Here is a 15,360-nt window from a genome sequence, read left to right as displayed (position 1 = left end):
TGAGAGGAGAGGCCACCTTATCCTACCGCAGCACTGGTTTTCCCATTTCTGACTATTTAACTACTTGGTAAACTCCTCAGGGTTCGCACGAGAATAAGGTAATCTGGAATCTTATGAAGTAAGGGTCTTAAAAACTTTTCATTAGAAAGGAACTAAATAAAAAACAAGACAAGAGTCCACAAAAGTGCAGTAAACCACGCACTGCACCTTCTGTTTCCACCAAGATTTATTTCTCACCCTCTCAGCTTTCTACGAGAAGCTTAATGGAATTTGTCTTCAGTGACCAAGTCAGGGAAGAATATGTACATTCTCATGGCTGTCTCCACAAAATCCTCAGTAAAACTGCCAGGAGAGCAAAAGGTCCCAGTTTTTGTTTCTCTACCACATTTAGAAGTAAGACTAAGTTGCTGAAAGCCATCTGTGAAATGCTTCCTGTCCCTAACGCCCTGGGGGGAATTCAATGACACAGGGCACCTGCCTCAGTGTCAGTTCCTCATAGAGGTCCCCAAGCTCCAGGGCAGGGTGCCTGGCTCAGAAGGGCAGCCAACAAACTCTTGTTACACATCAATGGTTAGAGTTTATCAGGAAAACAGACAGAAGAAAGTGCTAAGAAGTTTACAGGACGGCCAGGGAATTTTAACTCAACGGTGCCACCGCCTGCCTCACAAGCACAAGGACAGGAGTTCAACCCCCGGCACCAAAAAAAAAAAAAAAAAAGTTTCCAGAAAGAGGGGGGTGGGAAGGAATGAGGATCTGCCCACTAGATACAAAAATGTGTCCTACATCTAAAATGTGTCCACAGTATGAATTAGAGGACAGAAGAGCAGGAAAATTTAAAGGGAATGATTTGAAATAGTGCTATACACTGAGGCTTGCACACCAGAAAACAGTGCATCGAATCCGCAAGCATCATGGCATTAGGACCTGTAATTTTTATTTTGACCCTGCCACTGTACCAGATCTTAATTAGGTTTATACTCACTCCTACGGAGATTTTATACAAATGCTGATACTCTCAATTAAACCTAAACAGTAGTCATTGTTGAAAATGCTAGTTAGACCCCAAAAAATGCAATTATAAAGATATAGTTTTAAAAGCCAAAAAAGGTAAGAAAAACGTGACTATTCCATGTAGACAGAGGACAAATCATTCAAAAGTAGGAACAACTCCACATTCAGGAAGCTTGCGGAAAGCTCTGGACTTGTGCAATAAAACTGTAAGAGAGAAGAAAACGTCATTCTAACATGTGGAAATGTGTAGTGGCAAGAAAATGTGCTGTATAGGCAAGCATCTGAGGAGGCCAGGCAGTGAAACAGACGTCCACTGCAAGGGAACTGCACATGCCCAGTGGGTCCCTGTTGTGCAGCAAGTTGACCCTGTGGCAGGACACACATCACAGGATAAAATGGAAATCAGGGCTTCTGTCTGAGTACTCCAATTTAAAGGGATTGGCAAATAACCCCTCCCTAACCCTACCTCACAGGGACCTGGGTGGCCTACCTGTCCCCAAGTCTGGCCTGCAGAAGCATTACTGGGGGTGGCATGCATCAGTAACGATGTCACACCAAACTAGGGACAATTCCAGGTGTTCAGAGACCCAGTAAAGCTCACCCAAGCCAATGAGAGCAACCAGTAAGGGTGCCAAGCTACAAAGACTTGTGCTCAGACATTCGAGACGGTAACAGGAGGGCAGCTGTGTGCTTCCGTAGATTTTTTAATGCAAACTGCACTCTCTACTGGGGGAAAGATGGCCAGAAAAATCCATACATCAGTTGGCACAGAAACCTGAGTTTGATAACGCTGGGGATCTGATTTGATCCTACCTGAAGGCAAACCATAAAAGAACCAAGCTGCAAACCTCCAAGTTTGGCCTCCAAGTCATGGCCTTGTACCACCTAACCCCTGTGAGATTTGGCCTACAAGCTGCTAAACACCTCCAATCACTGATGCTGAGAAACAGGCAAGCAGAAGAGAAAGAAAAGTCCTTCTTAATCCCCAAACACTAAAATCAAGTCTACATGGAGCAAAGAGTCAAGTACAAGCAATGAAACCCAAAGGACAGCTAGGTGAAGTCCAGTGTAGGACAACAGATTGGGGACATCTGTCTTTTCTTCTTGCCTCCCAAAATTATAAGAATCTTCAAGACACCAGAGAAATAGTTCCTTTCAAATGAATCAAGGGAAAGACTCGATAAAGCCAAGAACTGAGGAAGGACATGAGTCATCAGCAGAATCATTTACACTTCTCAATCAGTAGCAATGCAATGTATGCCATACCTCAGCATTACTATCCTATTACCGAATATTTTTCCTTAAGTTACCTTATCAGGATTTGCATAAATAAATGCATTTTAAAAGGAAATTTATGTCTCACTACAGAAATAGAAAATAAATGTCCCCTTGTAATTAGTAGGTAACTACAAAAATAAACACACTAGGAGCCCAGTGTAGGGGCACACGCCTGAAATCCCAGCACTTGGGAGGTTGAGGCAGGAGGATCGCTGTGAGCTCGAGACCAGCCTGGGCTACAGAGTGAGTTCCAGATCAGTCTCAACTACACAGTGAGACCCAGACTCAAAAAAAAAAAAAAACCCCACACACTAGGAACAAAATAAAGTTATTAGATCCTATCTAATAACTGCTGCTGACAGAAAGAGCCACACCTGCCACCTCCTCTGTTACAATGGAAATCTCCCTGCTATTAAAGCGATATTTTCAAATAGTTCCAAATCAAGATTTCTTGCTTTAGTATCATCAGGACTTTAAAAAACTTGCTGTTTATTTAGCAATATTAAGGCCACCTCTAGTAGACGGGTATTAATGTGTCAAGCACTTATATCAGTGGGGTCAGCTGGATCTTACTAAAACCGCAAACCCATTTTCCCACATTCTTTCTCACAAACAGCCATTTGTTCCACCATCCTAGCTGGGAAGAAGGGTTTCTTCCCAAAATGAAATACAACTTTCTATAAAGGAAGGGGACATCAAGGAGGATGTCAAGGAGGTTAGAGGTCTGAGGAGAAAAATGGAAGAGAACTTGGGGAAACTTCAAATTTTCAGGAGAGATCATAGCATGGGTGCCAGAGAAGAGAACGGTCAGGACAGCTTCACTCCGGAGAAATTTACACACACACATGCTTGCCAGACACCTATCCCTGCCCTCTGCGGCATACACGGAAACACGTGCTGCACACTGGAGTAATCTGGCCCGGCCTCTTGTGGAAAATCATCTCCCTACAAACAAGCAGGAGGCCCCAACATGCATTTCAGGTTCCCGTCATTCAGTACTGCATAGGCCACGCAAGGATCCACAAAGTTCACCACCAGTATCCTCACATAGACGGGGGAAAGAAAAGTCATTCTAGGACAGGCAGGGAGACAAAAAACACAAAACTGATGCCAACACCAAAAAATAAAAATAAAAACTAAAATAAAAAAAAAGATGTGAGATTCAAGAAGAAATTAGAGGACCCAAATTCGATCACCAGTACCAAAAAAAGAAAAGAAACTAGAGGCTCCTTGAAGCAGCCCAGATCTCCCGACTTAGGACTCTATTTCTTTCTACAAGTCCAGTTACATGCCCGATTCCACAGTATACAATAAAGTACGGTCAGCATAGCTACTGCTTTTTTGTCTTCTATATAAAATCAACTTATAAAGCATGAAAGGATTACCATACAGAACAGACCATCAACACATACACACCACATATACAACACAAATTAGGAAGCTGAGTAGACACTCATTTCTCATTATTATAGGGGAGCCTACTCACTGTGCCAAAAATTGTACATTTTAAAAAAAGAAAGGTTTTGCTCACTATTTAAAATGATTAAGGCAACCACTGTGCTAATTACACCACAACTGAAAGATAAATATGCAAGAGGAAAAAGGTTCACTTTCACAAAGAAATATACAATTAAACAATGAAATGACATCTATTAATCTACTGACAAAAATTATTTTAAATTATCATGCTGAGGTTGGGCGTGGTGGCTCACGCCTGTAATCCCAGCACTCAGGAGGCTGAGGCAGGAGGATCGCTATGAGTTCGAGACCAGCCTGGACTACATAGTGAGTTCCAGGTCAGTCTCAACTACATAGTGAGACCCTGTCTCAAAAAGCAAACAAACAAACAAATAAAATTATCACACTGAGTTGTTACAAGAGTTTGGTGAGGAACATATGCTCCTAAACCACTGAAAAGCATAAAATAATACACCCTCTCTGAAAGGACTTAGCAACAGATCAAAAGCAGCACAACGCTACACAGTTCTTTGACCATGAACTCCACATTTATGATTATTTTTTAGGGTGAAGTAAGATGAAATTTCAACTTAGTTATACAGATGCTCAACTTAACATTGGTTCTTAATGGAAAAATAAGTGAGAAAACATATTTTATGATACAATACTATAATCAAAATATACATTCAAATGCCATTTCTGCATAAAACTAAATATGCATACATGAATGTGTGTACGTAACTGTGTGTTTCAGAGAAAAGAACTAGTAGGTAAACACGAGCATAGAAAAGCCTGGAAGGATAAGCACTAACCAGTGGTGGTTATTTGGGTGGGAGACCTAATTATGTAAGCCTAGTCATTCTTAAGTATTGGTGTAATTTTTGAGTGTGTGTATTTTTTCAGCAAGATGTTCCAGTTTTATAACAGGGCAAAATAAAAATGTTAAAAGTCAGCTTTAAAGATTGTTAATGACATGGGTAAATTCATTTCAGAAGGTTAAATGAAAATAATATAAAACTAGCCCCAATTTTGCATTGTAAAATGTGGACGTACATTGTGCTTTAAACCTAGAATATCCCTCCTCCGTGTGTTCAGAAGTGGGGCTTCTGGCAGATGACTGGCTCATGACTGTTAGGAGTGGGGCCTGGTTGGAGGTAGGTCACTAGGGGCATGACCCACAGGGGCCTATCTCCTGCCCCAGCTTTTCCCTTCTCTCTCTGCTCCCCAGTCGCTATGATGTGAGCAGCTTTCCTCCACCAGACCTTTGCACTATGCCCTTCCTGCCTTGGAGCCAGCCAACCATGGACTAAATCCTCCAAAAACCAATGAGCCAAAATAAACCTCTCCTCCTTTAAGTTGTAGGTGTCAAGTATTTTGTTCCAGGGACAAGTGACTAAAACAAGATACAGATAGACATAAAGACAAAGAAATTTGCATAGCCACAATATGTAAAGATCAAATATAATGAATTAAAATTTTGTTTCTTCCTTACGTGTTATATTCCATCCTCAATAAGTTTTAGAACAGTTAATACAACGAAAGCAACTTTTTTTGTTGTTGTAAAATTGCCACGTGTTAATCTGCTTTGTCAATCACTAGAAAACTACAGCCAACAACATTGCTGACCTACCTAGGTCTGTTGTTCCACTGTATCGTGACACATTAAATGGCTGAGAGCAATGGCAATGTAGCTTATGAAGTCTAGGGAAAAACATACGGGAGAAAGAATCATGACTTAAATGTGGTTTAAATTATAATTCTCACTTGTACTCATAATTTAAATTAGGCTTAAAACTCCAGAAGCTTCTTAAAGCACATGTTTTGGAAAGCATATTTTAAAAATGCTGAAGTAAATTATCAAGTTACATTTTTCAAAAAATTCTATAGATGATGTATTTTTGAAGTAGCTTGATGTAAGGTGGGTCTACTTTCATACTAAAACTGATACTGGACAAACTGAGAATGAAAAAGTTAGATAAAGAGGATGTAATTTGATAAGGGAAGAGAGAGATACAATGTAATTCACACATACACAAAAATATAGAGAATTAATTACTACAAAAACAAGATGGAACTTGCCAGGACAGAGTGATTCAGTTACAGAGATTGGGACACGAGCTCTACCTGCTAACCCAAGCTAGTATTTTATAATCAACCTATGAAGATCTCAGCAGTCAGGAGAGACACGTGGAGACAAGTTATCTTTAAGGCAGAGAAGCAGTTGTATGCATCACAGACCTAAGGCCAGACTGCCTGGGTTCCAATTCTAATCTTGCTCCTATGTGACCTTGGAAAAGTCACTTAAATATCTATGTGTCAGCTTCTTGGCCTGCTAACTCACAGGGTTGTTCTGAGGAACTAAATGAAGGCTTAATGCCTAGCTGTCTCACAGTAAGTGTGACGTAGAAAAAACTAGTAGTAGTTTATTCCTACAAGGTCTGACTGATAGGTATAGGGAATGATTAAATTTTTAAATCATAGTAAAAGAAACGCTGCCATTAATCTCTCTCAAAATAACTCTCCCTTGTTTAAATACTTATTCCATCACCTCTGCCACTTTGTGAAGCAGTTCTAGAAGTCCCCTTTTGTGTCTTTGCAAGGTGTAATCAAAAATGAATATTGCTGCTGAGTGCCATCAAACAGAAAGGCAAACTTCCAAAAGCATTATGATACATCCAAATGCAAATTATCCACCAGATCTGGCACCACAAAAGTTCTGGCTCCTTTCAGCTCCTTGCCAAAGTCAAAATGACCATGAAAAGTAAATATTTTAAATCAATTTAGAACACTGAGGTAGCCATGATGGCATAACCAAAGACAAGAGGACTTCAAAAACTGCTTCAGACAGTGACAAGAATAATGAGACGAGTTCGAAATAAGGGGGAGTATTGTGACACGGAATTCATGGCAATGTGTCTTTTAATGGTAATAAATTTTTTAAAAATTTAAACATTTACTATATTTTCCAATCACCCCTACTAGTTATTGACTGAAAATATAAGAAATTATATGGAGATATGCAGAACTATTGATGACTCTTTCCCCAGATAAGCGCACAGGCTTATGAGTCATATTACTGCAGCCCTTTTCCATTAAAGGGATTAACTCATCGACATGGAATGATACAGTGGAAAACGTACAGGCTACGGAAGCAGGCAAATCTAGCTGAAATCCAGCTCTCCTACATGCCAGCAACATGATCTTAGGCAAATTATCTGAGCCTTAACACACTCATTTGTGGGATCAGGAGAAAAAAATACTTATCCTCATAAAGCAGCTGTAATAAAATTCATTGTAATAAGTAAAGCAATTTTTTCCCTTAATCTGCTGAAGTTTTAAATAAGCAGCATCCTTTGGAACTGGAAATTGGTAGTATGTGCAAAGCTATAAGATGATGTATTTTATTTAACCTGCTTTCACTTCTAGGAATATCTGAAACTTAAGATCCTCTTAGCATAACTTTAATAGGGAAAAACTACCTAATTCTGCAAGAACTGGATACTGGGGTAATATTTCTGATGAGGGCGAAAAGCAGAATACAAAAGAACAGATCACACAACAGTCATATTTTTTAAAATCCTTTTAGGTGAAATAAAAGCAAATCACAAAGTAATATTTATATGGGTTAAGTTTATTTGTACTTATTTGATTTTTCATTTTTGCACTGCAAAAACAGAGTAAACATCCAAATGTCAATGCCATTTTATTTCTTCTTAGTGCTTTTCTACATTTCAGAAGTTACTTTGATGAACGCGAAATGCCTTTACAATAACAAAAACAGTTATTTTAAAACAAGAACATAAAACATGTAACATAGGAAAAGAAAAAATGAAAATTAACTGAAATGCTAACAGTGCTGTATATATTTTCCAAGTTTTCTACAAAGTGGTTAATCTCACTTTTGCAATGAAAAGAAATACATTTAAAAGCATCTTCCCTGCCCTAGTTAATGTCTTTGTTTCATTCTTAGTTAAAATTCTTGAACAAATTATGTCCCTTTGTAGTTTCAGAAGTACAGTTCCAAAAAACTTTTTAAAATGTGGGAATGGCTCACTCTCCAAATCTGGCCTTAAAGGAAGTTGTGCATAGTTTGGGCAACCCTGATTAGAAATGCAGAAACTCAAGACCCTTGAAAAGGCCAGTACGGGCAAATTAATGAGACCCTGCCTTAAAATGAAAAAGGGCTGGTGCTGTGGCTCAGTGCAGGTGTTACCATACCTGTCACTACAGATTGGTTGTCAGTCCACGCCTGTCACAAACCCAGCTGCAGGGGAGGTAAACGGTGGGGAGCAAGGGAGTGAAGCTTCATCTGTATTAGTCACTTCCCATCACCCCATTACTGTCTGAGCTCCACCTCCTGTATGATCAGCAGCTGCACTAGATTCTCAGAGGAGTGAGAACCCTCCTGTGACCTGTGCATGAGCGGGATCTAGGTTTTATGCTCCTTATACAAATATAATGCCTGATGATCTGAGGTGGAGGTGAGGCAATGATGTTAGTGCTGGGGAGAAGCTGCAACTACAGATTAACATTAGCAGAGAAGTCTACCGCAAAGAAACAGTAATAAAACAACTCCTTGTAGATTCCTATCAAACTCCTGTAAGTGAATGACAAATGAGAATTAAGCTGCCCCTGGTGACACAGTTTACAGTGGCATGTTGATGTACTTCAATTGTACTGCTGTACAGTCAGAATCCACCACTTATTTTAGTCTGCATGTTATCTGCCCATTATCTTATTTATCACTTCCATCCATACTTCTTTCCTGTACTGCACACCTGTCTCAATTACAGTTTTGTTAAACCTACAAGCTAACCCCAGCCAAAATGAGTAAAAAGCAAACCTCACTGAAGAGCTTCTTTGAAAGAGGAAAGACTCATCATTGAGGCAGCAGAAAACTAAGACTGCCAAAAAAAGAAAGCTGCATTTAAAAGAAAATATCAAGAGCCCCACTTAAATTATGCGTTCAGTGAAATAGGTGATTGATTCTCCAAGCCTGCTTTATGGCATGGAGACCAAGCACTGTGCAAAGGACAAGCCTTTGGAGAAAAGAAAAAAAATGGACACAAAGAACAGAAGCAATTATTGAAGGCCACTACCTTCATCAGACGTGCCTGGGCTGAGAGCATCATTCTTAATGGCTAATGGTAAGGAGTTGATCCTGCTTACTACTAATGACATTCATCATGAACTTTTAGGAGAGGTTACAGTTCAAAAGGTGAAACACATTCTCTTTCGCTAGTACCATTAACTAGATGAAAAGATGAAATAGCAGAAGATACTGAGGCACAACTGTTAAAGAGGATTAATGAGTCACTGTTGTATTGCAGTATGCAATCCAGCGTATAAATCTACTAATGTGATGAGGCAAAAATGCTTGCTTTTGGGTGGAGGGCACGGGCAAGGGGAAAAAAATGAGAACCAAGACCTGTCATGTAAAATACAAGATCCCAATAATGAATGTAACTGTACTGTATACCTAAAATGTACCAATAAACTCAATAAAAGAAAAAAAATGCTTGCTTTTGTGTGATTTATCTTTCAGGAAGATAAGCATAAGGATACATTACGTGAACCTTTGTTGACAACTAACACCACAACTCCAGACAACCTAGTCAAGTCTTTCATAATGTTTACATATCAGGAAAACAACTGGTAATTTTATGTTTTATACATGGAAAGAGCAGCTGTAATGCCTTAATAGCTTTCTGTTTTCATTATACAGTCAAAGAGGTCACCTCTGAATATGAATCTACACACTGTGGCAGCCACAAAGAAATACTGACTGGCCAAAACATTGCCTGAACTTAACAATATTTTGTAGGAGGTGATTAAAATTATCAACCACAGCTGGGCATGGTGATGCGTGCATATAATCCCAGCACTCAGTAGGCTGAGGCAGGAGGATCACCTCGAGTTCAAGGCCTGCCTGGGTAATATAGTGAGTACAAAGGGAGACCCTGTCTCAAAAAAAAAAAAAAAAATTAGTTATCTGAAAATTATCAACCACATAAGTGTGCCAGTTATTTTCTCATTACTGGAACAAAATATCCAACATCCACATGTCAAAGAAGGAAAGGTTTATTTTAGCTTATTCTTTGTAGAGGTTTTAGTCAATAGTCAGCTGGCTCCTACTGACAGAGTAGTAGGAGTACATAGCATGGCAGGCAGGAAGAAGTGAGCACTCAAGGCAGAAGAGATACATATATATTTTCAGGCCTCACTCACGGTACCCAACCTTTTCCCACCAGGTTTCACCTCCCAGCATCACCCCCAGCTATAAATCCATCAGTGGACTGATACAGTATCACACATCCATGATCTAGTATCATACATCTATGACCCAGTCAGGTCCCAAAAGCTCCACCTATGAGTACATGAGGCTTTGGTGGTGGTGGGGAAAACACATCTAAATATAAACCATAACAAAGTGCATGGTCTTAACACATATCTATATGTAGAGCTCTGTGAGGAGATGGACAGAAAATACATCTTTTTTTATACACAGAAGTAAGATAGCCTTCTAAAGGTGGAACACTGGCCAGAGATTTTTAGTTATGAGAGTTGCTCCAGAAATTTCTTTTAGGAAAACAGTCACTACAGGCAATACATTTCAGTGACACACAATGGGTTACAGAACTTCCTTATTTATGTGACATATTCAAACTGTTCAACAAACTCAATCTGTCACTTCAGAGGAGAACAACTGTGTTCATGTCAGCAAATAAAGTGGACGCATTCAAAGCCAAACGGCAAGTTTGGGGGTGACAAGTGAATATTGGGATTTTTGTTATGTTTCGAACATTAGCAGAGATTTTGAAAGACTGAGCCAAGGCCTTCTCCCAGCATGATTATCTATCTTAAGTTTCAAAAGAATTGAGGATTACTTCACAATCACAAAAGACCCCTGAACTGGGAAGGAATGAATCCACAACCCATCTGTGAATAAGCCAGGTGCACTGACTTTGTCCACACGAGAAAAGCATGGTTGCGCTAACTTCAAATCTTCATATATTCTGGGTTAGTCTAGGTGGGATATCCTGACAGTGCCATAAAGGCACTAAAAAGTCTGCTTCCATCTCCAACATCCTATCTTTATAAAGCAGGATTTTCTGCAGTGACAGCAACCAAAATGAGATTAGAGAGTAGACTGGACATAAGCAAAACACACTTTGCATGTCACTGTCTCCCATCATGCCAGAAGGGTCTATCTAAGCTGCAGGCTCAGGCCCCTACTGACTCTGCATTATACTGAGTTGTATAAGTATTTCACTATACATTACAATGTAATAACAGAAATAAAGTACACAATAAATGTAATATGGTTGAACCATCCCCAAACCATTACTCTCTCCTACCCACTCCATGGGAAAATTGTGCTCACTTCGGCAGCACATATACCAATCCATAGAAAAATTGTCTTCCATGAAGTCAGTCCCTAGTGCCAAAAACACTGGAGACCACTGGCTCAGTATGAAGGCTCTGTGTCCAGTCCCCAGTGTCTTCACTTCCTGAAAAACAGCTCAAATTATTCCCAAAAGAGAAACCTAACTAAAACAAAATTATTAATTTTTAGTATTTTCATTAAGGTACCAAAGGAAGACTCCACACAAAATTTACAATTTGTAAAAGTTGCCAAAAGTCTAAATGGGAGAAAGAGGCAAAAAAGAAAAAGGGTTTATTTGAATGAAGACTGAAGTATTGATTAAAGTGGTAAACGGGGTACTTCTGATGTTTAAACAGAGCCTCTGTTTCATAGCTTCTTACATAAGATTATCACCCCTCAAATGTACACTTGGTCTTTTAACTCACACTAAAACCTGAGAACCCAGAAGAGTGGCTGGACAGCAGAAAAGCTCAAATATCTACTGAATCAATGACAATGAGTAAAGAGACAGTCATAAGGCCTGATACCTTTTCATTATGCATTATGCTTCCAAATAAATAAACTCTAAAAATATGATGAGAAACCAAATGAAGAGCTATTCTGATCATCTCCACAGTTGTGTATTCAACACATTAAACACATATCTAAGAAAGAACATGCCATTAAGAATATGGTGTAGGACCAGGAATTTAGCTCAGTGGCTCTGGTGCCTGCCTTGCAAGTACAATGACCTGAGTTTGATCCCCGGTACCAAAAAAAAAAAAAAGTGTGATCCTTCCAGAAAGCACAAAACAGAAGTGACAGTGGGAAATACTGGTTGTGCCCATCTCAGCATCATGTGGGGAACAGAAGATATTCCTGGGACCTTGAGATGGAATGCAGGTGTGGTGTGGACTTCGAATGCCCCACAGTCCTTAGGGTTTGTTCATCTCTGAATGGCAAGTGACACCACTAGACCATAGATGGGCTCACTGAGCTTTTCCAACTGCATTCAAGACTTCCTAATAATATTTTAGATCAGATAAGTTTCACTCAGGAAAAAGTTCCAGCTCAGTTGAATGCTGTATGTCCCACCTTGAACTGATCTTTTGTGCTGGTTCCCACAGCAGGGCTATGTGGATTCTAGTTAGCACGATACCCAGGGCGTTGACAAGCATCTGAGTCCTCATCCACACCCATGGCCTAATCCCCCCATCAGCACATCCAGTCCAGCTCCAGACATGCCCAAGTGTCCCAACAGGACTCCACACTCTTCAATGCAACACAGGCCCAAGACAGAATTCATGGAGTTCCTCCTTCCTTCTCTATGTTCCCAAGTTTTTAGTTAATGGTAGCCTCATGATAAACCAGAGTCACCTTCAACTCTTCTTCCATCCTACCCCCCAATCCAACAAGCTTGACTGACCCAACCTACCTACAGAAACCCCTTTACAAATTCTCCTCTCTATGCCATCCATTCTATCTGCTATTTCCAGAATCGGGCCTTCAGCATCTCTCTGTCCTTGCTGTTGCTTGTCCAACCTCTTGTCTTGATCTAAATCTGTTTGTTCATTAAATTTGCCTGGGGAGCCTTTAAAATACAGATTTTGGGGGCCGAGGAGGTGGCTAGTGACAGAGTGTTTGCCTAGCATGTGTGAGGTCCTAGGACAAAAAAATAAAGACCTCCCTAAAAAAAAAAATCCAGATTTTGGATGCCCACACTGGCCCTTCCAAATGTGACCCTACAGACAGGACCCAGGAAAGTATAATTCTGAAAGTGGCTCAGCTGATGTTCTGTAGCCAGGACAGGCAGCATTTGGCAACCACTTCTCCATCATCAAGCGTAAACTGAGCTTTTGTCCCCTGACCATGAGAAGTATGCCCACCTTAGCTACTTCCTCCAGTTTCCTGGGATTGTCATTCCTGCATCTTCCACCTTGCACTCCCTGCTGGGTCTTGCCCAACACTGTTCCAATGAACTAAGGTTTCTCTCAACTTTAAGGAGAAAAACCTTAGCTCACTGGTTGCTCTCAATGACTTGGCCACTGGCTCACTTCGCGACTGATTTTCTTAAAAGTACTTTCCAAACCCAGTTTCTGCTTTCCATCCCACTTGGCCTTCAGCCAGCCATATTGTACTTCTCCCTTGACTGACTAATGTACAAGCTATTTCAGAAAGGCTCTGGGCAGCCTCCTTCTCAAAAACTCACTTCTTAGTGTGTAAAGCTATTAGCCACTCCTCTGGAATTCTCTCTTCCTCAACCATTTCCTCAGCTCTGCTTCTCTCTATAGTCCTGTCCCCGATTCTGGTCACCTTCCACTGCCCTCTGGCAATGTCACCGCACACTTAGGAACTGCCCACTCCAGCTATAAACAACTGTCTTCTAATTCTTTACCTCTTTGCCACACTCTGACCCCCACAGAAGCCCTCTCCCTACTGTTATGCCTGACAAACTCTTATCCAACCCTCAAAACTCAGCTCAAGTATCACCTGCCATGGGAAATCTTTTAACAACTGTGCCCATCAGCCCACCTCCCGCAATAAACCCACCACACCGGACATGGTTGTTCATTTCTTTTTATTTATTTATTTTTCATCTGGATGCTGAACTCCTTGGGAACTCTACCTGGCATACACTAACCATATAATCAGTGTTGGTTAAGTGCATCTGTGCACAATGAATACACTGTGAGGTGCCTAAGTAATGTGTACACTTATTAATACATGCACTGTAATACATGATGCATGTATTACTTAACAGAGTTGAGTGACAGCACTGGTCTACAAGTAGGCGTCCACGATGTCATGAACACTGTTTCTGTGGGATTTTACCCAGTCATAACCACATGAGGAGGAAGATGGCAAGGTAGTTTCAAAGAAATGGTCACAAATGCCCTTGCTGATTTACCGCCCCAGCTGCACAAGCTATCTTTAGCACCTTGAAAACAGCCTACTGCACCTACTTCAGATTTCGTGCTTGTGTACCCTTCCTTCAAAAGGCAAGTTTTATTCTATCAAACTCTAATGTGGCTGGTTGCTTCACATGATTTGGGTCTTAGTTCCAATGTCACCTTCCCAGACATCTTCCCTGCCAATGCATGTTAAAGCAGTGTCCAGCATACTTCAATCTCAGCTATTTCTCCTAACATGTCACTATGCGAAAGCACTTGAATTCTCTGTAAACCTATCTGGCACTGGCCTCCTTTACCCCGTTTTTAACCTCTATACATCCTCTGTTACTCAACAGACTCCTGATGAGAGACAGAAAGAATAAGAAAGTAAGTTTAATGCTAAAACATCACACTATCGACCAGTCATAAAATCTGGGGAAAATACAGGTGGAAAAAAAGGTGAGGATTTCTTCCTCAAAGGAAACTGTTACTCTCCACCCCCGGAGGCAGGGTTAAACAGGTATATTCTCCTTCTTCAGGATACTTATTTAGGAGCAGAATTTTGACTTAGCAAATGGCCACACAGCTTCTGATCTAAAGGAAATCACTTCTCTCTAAGTAGGTAACTTTTCCAGAAAAAAAGATTTTAGAGCATGATAACTGCTAAAATGTAGATTTGCTAAATGACCAGTGCAGGAAAAGCTGCGCCTAAACTCTACTGTTAACTACTATAAACTCTAGGGCCAAGACTTGTTTATCACTGCAGCCAGGGCAACAGGCCTGTAATCTCAGCACTCAGGAGGGTGAAACAGGAGGATCATTATGAGTTACATGGTGAAACCTTGTCTCAAAAAATAAATAAAGACTTATTGATTACTGTGTTCTCTGCACCTAGCACAGTTCACCTACAGCACATGCCCAAAATGTTAATGAGCACATAAAACACAGCTATAAGAGGAAGGGCTATCCTTCCAACTTTCATACTAGAGAAAGGGCAAGACAGCTGAGGAGGCCCAGGCCTCTCCCAAGTCAGTGGTTTGGGTCCTAAAAGTCACCCATCTGTGCTACAGGTAATAAAGAATTACCTTCCCCAGAGTTATTCTGTTTAAAATTTGAATGCCCCTTGCCCATACAACCTGGTGGCTCATATGACACAGCAACTAATAGCAGATTTCTCTTGCCTTCTTAAATTTTTATGTCTGTTTTGATCAGCAATGAGAGCTCAAAATTCTGAATAAAGAACAACTGAAGGGCTGAGGATTTAGCTCAGTGGTTCTGGCGACTGCCACTCAAGCACAAGGACCAGAGTTCGATTCCTGGTACCAAAAAAAAAAAAAAAAAAAAAAAAGATATCCC

General features: G+C 40.4%; 1 protein-coding gene across 3 annotated transcripts in view; it reads right to left on the bottom strand.

Annotated features, from left to right (window-relative positions):
* Ubac2 (UBA domain containing 2) overlaps positions 1 to 15,360 on the bottom strand; it is a 157,017-nt gene that overhangs the window by 139,991 nt on the left and 1,666 nt on the right. The gene's annotated exons all lie outside the window — the stretch shown is intronic.

Source organism: Fukomys damarensis, unplaced genomic scaffold, assembly GCF_012274545.1.
Source record: "Fukomys damarensis isolate Sample0158 unplaced genomic scaffold, DMR_v1.0_HiC HiC_scaffold_6, whole genome shotgun sequence".
Taxonomy (NCBI): Eukaryota; Metazoa; Chordata; class Mammalia; order Rodentia; family Bathyergidae; genus Fukomys; species Fukomys damarensis.
The sequence above is the reverse complement of the archived record's forward strand: the minus strand, read 5'-3'. Positions and strand labels throughout refer to the sequence as shown.